Raw genomic sequence first — 7,510 nt, forward strand, 5'->3', positions numbered from 1 at the left:
AGCTGTCATAGGTCATAAAATGTAAGTAATGAATAAATGATACCTGGAAGAACACTCTGAGTTTAAAGTGGCATTTAAGATGTTCTAAGAAAGAACATATTTTTAAAACGTAAGCTAGACCTCAAGAATCAAAATATTGTGATTTCTACTTTTTAAATGTCATCTTGTTCTAAGTCTTTTGCTTTTAACTATGAACAGACACATTTCTGAAGATGTCCAGTAGCAGTCATGACATCAGACAGGAAGAGAGAGCCCTCTGTATAACACACCCAGGAGAGGGATCCTGCAGAGGAAATGTCATGAACAATGTTATGTCGGGGATTTCTCTAAACCCATCATTGCCAGGCACCTGTGCTCCAGGGCATCCATCCAATCAGCTAGAGAGCAGGCACCTTGCCATTTCGGCAGATGGATATTAATGTTGAAGGCAAAGGAACCATGTACAGTATATATTTCAATTATGAGTGTAGAGATTTGGAGTCCCAGTTGGAATTCCTTTCTGAGCTGGTAACAAACTAGATATCGTACCATCCAGAATGTGCTTTACACAGAATTAGCTTTCAGGGAAAATGCACATTTACAAAGGAAAGAACATATTTTATATGACAAGTCAAAAGTCAAAGGAAAGAAGCTGAATAACCCTTAAAGAAATTTCCTAGGCTTTTAATTTTTACCAAAATAGCATTGAAAAGACAGAGGGGAGCGAACATTTCTATCACATAAATATATTATGGCAGAACTGACAGAACTTTGAAAGCTTATGCATTCCTAAATGGCAGTATGCATTTCAGTGTTTTTGAAGTGTTCTAGTCAAACAAACCTCAGAGGTAAATTGGCTTCTGGGACAGGATCATCTTTCATTTCTGGCCTGTATATTCTAAGACACAGATGTCCCTGTCTATCCTTCCAGTCCATACTGATTTAGACACTGTTACATTTTTAAAGGATTTCAAATAGAAATATCTAGGGCCTAAATTGTTTAATGCTATTCACTAGTCAATTGTTATTTCAGTATGATAACCTAGAATACTGTCTCCCACGCATTTAGTTACTTATATAGTTATCATTATCATCAAGAATTATATAAATGCTAACTTAATATTTTAACATATTATTCTGACTAGCTAGCATTGCAAAGCAAATGGCCACACTTGGGTGAATGACAGCAATTATATAAAGAAATATCATCCAGATAGTTGCCTTGCCTTGAAATAAAAAGTCACAGAAGACTTCTTAAATGAGGGTTTTAATATGTTCTAACAAGATTGGGTATAGAAGAGATGTTTTTCTTACACTGACCAAAACATATGTCTATTATTACACTCGGTACATAACTAGTTCTTATGAAATTGTTTTATAATACTTGAGGTTAACGTATGGGAAGAAAGTCACCATATCTTGGGATGCCATTTAGCCCATGAAATGTCTCAGAATTCTTATTCAAGAATTCAACTGTTTATTTCATTGACCAAAAGTACTGCTGATATCTTAGTCCTGAGAAGCAGTCACAACTCAATAGCAAAATGGGGATTAGGTATAGTGGTAGGGTTCCTGCTGACAGCTCTAGTATGTTACAGTTACGTGTCAGTTACATGGCACAGACTTCAGGTCCACTGCAGTCATTCCCCAAATGGATAGGTGAGTTTCTTTTCTAAATGCTGTGGACTGCTCCTCTCCTTTAATAATGAACTCTAGTAACACAGGAACTATAACACTTGAGGGATTTGTACAGCAACCAGATGGCTAAACCAGTCACTCAGAGAATAAAAGTAATAGTAGCAGCAGAAACACCCACCTCACTACGGTTTATCCAAAATGGATTAAGAAGCAATGTGTTGAATCTAATTCCTAATCTTCCCATCATTCCCAGTTCAGATTGGCTCCTATCTCCTCCATCTCCCTTTCTCTTAGGGTTTCAAGGTTAAGTTCAGAATTCCCAAGCTGCTCTCACCATCATCCTGAAGTAGAGATCATATATGCCTAGCATGGGGCTGGCCCAGATTTAAATTCCCAGCTAAGAAACAAACTTACTGGCCTCTGAACATCTATTTGCCTTGACTTAACACTGGTATCCAATCCACCCAGTCCTTCCTTATGGTAAGAATAGTTACTATATATGAGCATTTACCATGTACTAGATATTATGTTAATCATTTACTAGCACAGCCTCATCTAATCCTCTCGAGCTGAAAGCAGACCCAGTCTTCAGAACTAACATCTCCTTTCAGAATAATATTGTATCATTCCACATTTACTATGTTGAAATACAATTCATAGCTGATATTACCTATCTGCACATATAGTTTTAAAAAAATAATGCAATATTTTAGCTCATGACAAATAGATGGAGGAACATTGGAAATAGTGACAGACTTTATTTGGGGGGGCTCCCAAATAACTGCAGATGGTAACTGCAGCCATGAAATTAAAAGAGGCTTGCTCCTTGGAAGAAAAGCTATGACAATCTAGACAGCATATTAAAATGCAGAGACATTACTTTGCCAACAAAGGTCTGTCTACAAAGCTATGGTTTTTCTAGTAGCCATGCATGGATGTGAGAGTTGGACTATAAAGAAAGCTGAGTGCAAAAGAATTGATGCTTTTGAATGGTGGTGTTGGAAAAGACTCTTGAGAGTCCCTTGGATTGTAAAGAGATCCAACCAGTCCATCCTAAAGGAAATCATTCCTGAATACTCATTGGAAGGACTGCTGCTGAAGCTGAAGCTCCAATACTTTGGCTACCTGATGAAAAGAACTGACTCACTGGAAAAGACCCTGATGCTGGAAAAGATTGAAGGCAGGAGGGGAAGGGGATGACTGAGAATGAGATGGTTGATGGCATCACCAACTTGATAGACATGAGTTTGAGCAAGCTCCAGGAGTTGGTGATGGACAGGGAAGCCTGGTGTGCTACAGTCCATGCGGTTGCAAAGAGTTGGACATGACAGAGCTACTGAACTGAACTGAAAGGAGAAAAAAAAAAAAGTGATTTATATTAAAATACTATTTTCCCTAATACATTTCAATTAGTTTATTTGAATGAAGACTTGCCAGGCATAATTATTAGAAGACACAATGAAATAGCCAGTTGTTTACACCCATATGTAATAGCATTGTGATCCTCCTCAAAAACAATCTGATAAATCTGTTTTACTAGAAATCAAATATTATGCAGAGATTTGCTGCTGGCTATGTGATTTTTTTCCCCAAAGGGATGAGCAAATTTTGATAAGGGAATAAGAACTGAACAATGTATAATCTTCCCTCAATTTACATGACAGTAATTTACATTCCTTGAAAAATTCAGTGTATTTTAAAATGATGCAAAAATGTTTATGCGTTAACAGTTAGATTCTAGGCTTAGATAATTATGAAGATTTTCACTTACATGAACATCCTGGGGACACTGCAAATCTGTGCAGGACATGATACAGTCCTTCATGCTGGGATTGTCTCAGATGCTGCAGGAGCCTAGTATCCTGGTCCCTGCCACTGAATGCTGTTTCTTCCAGTCCCTGCCCACTGAATGCTACTGTTTCTTCCAGTCCTGTGACCACAAAAAAACTCCCTCCAAGGGAAAATTCTGCTTCCCATTTGAGGAACCACCATCCTAAAGGGTAGGAATCATTGCCTTACTTTATAAATTTAACACCTGACTCATGGAAATCTGAATAATTTACCTAAAGTAAATAGCTAGTGAGTGAGATTCTGACCTATGACTAATTTGTTTCTGAAGAATGGGCTTTTCTCATTACACCACACTGACCTCTTAGGCCAATTATTCTTCCATTTAGAAAATGCACAGGTAACTGAATTAGGTAGGACTGAAATGAGGACTCCACTGTGCCTAGACTCCAGACTCATATTATAGAAATTTCTGTCTCTATTCAGCCTTGAGTAGGAAAATTCTTTAGCTTCTTTAGCACTTCCACTATTTGTTCATTTTCTCACTCAGTTTTCTAATTTGTATTTTGATTTTAAAACAATTTAAATTGACCATAATTCCTTAAAAAATTAAAGAAAATGAAGAATATGACCTATGAAACCAACTACTTTAGTCCTGTTTTATGTAACATAAGAGTTTCTTTTGCTAATCTAACATAATTCCAGGGGGAGCTTTCAATAGCAAAAGTTCTTTAAACAGACACTGAACCTTTTCAGATACAATCATCATCTTTTTTTTTTTTTTTTTGGACTATTTTTAAAATCTTGATTGAATGTGTTACAATAGTGCTTCTATTTTATGCTTTGACTTTTTGGCCACAAGGCACGTGAGATCTTAGCTCCCTGACTAGGGATTGAACCAATATGCCCTGCATTGGAAGGCAAAGTCTTAACCACTGGACCACGAGGGAAGTCCCAATCATCATCTTTCTTTCTCCTAAATCCACCCACCCTCAGATTCTTCACTTTGGCCCACCCTGTAGATTAATACTCACTTGTCAAATTTATTCTCATCGTAGAAGACTATACAGCAGGGATTATCTCATTAATTTAAAGGAGTTTCCTCATGTAATTTCTTCGTAACAACCAGTAGACCCCTGTTCCTAGAAACACTAAGGCAGTTGATCCTAAACTTTTAACATGGTTCTAGAATCATGAGGAAATCTTCAAATACAGGTCACTGGGCTCCACCTTAGAGTTTATGATCCAGGAGGTCAAGTGTGAGGGCCAAGTTCTAACAAATTCCCAGATTCCATCGATGCTGCCGATCTTGAAACTGTTGAAGTGAAAAGGAAAAAAAGAGGAATGAGTTTTTCTCTTTCCCTTTCCCGAGAACTAAGAAGATAAAGAGATCAGTGCGTAGCCGTGAACATTGCTTCTTGTTGTTGTTTGCTTTAACTGTTCCAAACTTTGCATGTCTGTAACTGAAGTTTGCTTTTCTGCCCCCTAATTCAGCAGGAGCTCCAGTCCACATTTTCTCCTTTGATTCTATGCTAAACGCATCCTCTGTGCTTAGTCGCACAGTCCTGTTTGACTCTTTGCAACCTCATGGACTGTAACCAGTCCGATTCCTTTGTCCATGAGGATTCTCCAGACAAGAAGACTGGGGTGGGTTGCCATGCCCTCCTCCAGGGGATCTTCTCTGACCCAGGAATCGAACTGGGGTCTCCTGCATTGCAGGCGGATTCTTTACCAGCTGAGCTACCAGGGAAGCCCAAATACATCTCCTATCTGGTGTTTATCCTTACAACACCCTTCCCCTTGTAGTTACATATCAGAATGAAGGCAGAGCCACCTAACTGCCAGACTCAATTACTGGGTTACTGATGCCAGTTTTTTATTGTCTTTGAAACAATCCAAGAGGAAGAAATCAAGTTCCTATCACCTTTGTTCTTCATCACCGGCTCCTGACTGTGAGCCCTTGCCTTATATAAGCCCCTAGACTCCTCATGAAGGAGAGACCCAGTTCTTAAGGCATGAGCCCACTCGGTTCCCCTCTCTACTGGCTGAAAATAAAAGCCATCTTTCTATTTCCTCCAAACTCTGTCTCTGTATTTTTCATTCAGCTTCAGTGGGCAGAAAAGGCCAAGATTTTGGCTGGCAACAAAACCACACTTTGAAAATCACTGAAGAAATTTCCCTCCACTCCTATCTGACAGTAAATACTTATACAGATTTTATATAATGATTAAGAAATACATACATATTCTTGTGTATGTTTCAACTAAATATTGAACAAGTTGGCCCTAAAACCTGCATCATAGTTACTTTTAAAAATAAACCTAAATTCCTATTGTGAGATGATAAGGAGATGTGTTTCCATACCCGGAGTCTAGACAATTTAATTAGGAGTATTATTACCTAAGAAAACTTATGCTATATTTAAAGTAGAAACATATAATATTATATCAATATAATATTACCAGTAATAACAATTCATATTTACTTAATATTTACTATAGGCACAGTACTGTACTATGCACTTTCCCTGAATTATCTCATTCAGTATTAGCCTTGTAAGATGCAGTTATTCCTAATTCACAGTTAATCAAATCAAGACTAGAAAAGTCATGTCTAAGGTATTAGAGCCAGAGAACTTGTTCTGTCTGGCTCCAAAACATGAGTCTACCCACATTGCTCAGTTTCTCCTACTCTTCCCGCATTCATTAGAAGCTGACATCAATGGAACCCTTCAGCCATAAGATACAGGTGAACATGACAAATACATACCACATATGCAAGACTTTCCAGTGCCCCTGTGGTCACATTACCAAATGGATAGTTGCCACATTGGTGTGACTTTAGGATCCAGAAAATCAAAAGATCATGGATTCTGTAATTAGCCTCCTGTTCTTTTATCATATGCAAATTTGACCCTTTTGGCATGACGCTTCAGGAAAAAAATATGTTAGTGGTTGGCTAGTATGTCCCATTTCTATGATAAATTCAGAATGATGTTAGCATACTTTATATTAATTTTTGCCATTATTACACCAGCTTGGCTTTAACTTAAATCAGGACTCTGAGTGACCACCATGCAAAGCATGGTTTGAATATTTCAGTAACAGGCAGCTGACGTGGGAGGAGTTTTAAAAGAACCTAAAAATTACAGTGAAATCCTGGATTTATCTAGTCTCCTCAGCCACATTGTGGCCTGATGTACATGACTCACGTGAAACGTGAAGTCACTCAGTCGTGTCCGACTCTTTGCGACCCCATGGACTGTAGCCTACCAGGCTCCTCTGTCCATGGGATTTTCCAGGCAAAGTACTGGAGTGGATTGCCATTTCCTTCTAGAAAAAGAGCCGTCAGAATAAATCTTTGCTTCGCAGTTGAAAAAACAACAAAATAAAACCTTTTTTTAAATAAATGACTGCAAATGTTAATAAAATGTCAGTAGTGTAAATGATCAACTGTTGTGACATTTAAGAATAAGAATTAAGTAATACATATTCTAAAAGGTTAGCCCACAATTGGGGTGTCATTTTACCTCATTCACATCAGAGCCTATAAATATACCATCTATAAACACAGCCTAGAAACATACAATGATAAATAAAAGCTATTAATACTCATAGTAAATATTTTTCAAATGAAAGTCCTCACCTTTTGATTCTTAAGATTTTTATGGCAACACTGATTTTTTTTTTTTTTTTAATTAACCATCAGTTCAGTTCAGTTGCTCAGTCGTGTCCGACTCTTTGTGACCTCATGAATTGCAGCATGCTAGGCCTCCCTGTCCATCACCAACTCCCGGAGTTCACCCAAACTCATGTCAGTGATGCTATTCAGCCATCTCATCCTCTGTTGTCCCCTTCTCCTCCTGCCCCCAGTCCCTCCCAGCATCAGAGTCTTTTCCGATGAGTCAACTCTTCACATGAGGTGGCCAAAATATTGGGGTTTCAGCTTTAGCATCAGTCCTTCCAATGAACACCCAGGACTGATCTCCTTTAGGATGGACTGGTTGAATCTCCTTGCAGTCCAAGGGACTCTCAAGAGTCTTCTCCAACACCACAGTTCTAAAGCATCAATTCTTCAGTGCTCAGCTTTCTTCACAATCCAACTC

Source organism: Ovis aries, chromosome 2 (assembly GCF_016772045.2).
Source record: "Ovis aries strain OAR_USU_Benz2616 breed Rambouillet chromosome 2, ARS-UI_Ramb_v3.0, whole genome shotgun sequence".
NCBI lineage: Eukaryota > Metazoa > Chordata > Mammalia > Artiodactyla > Bovidae > Ovis > Ovis aries.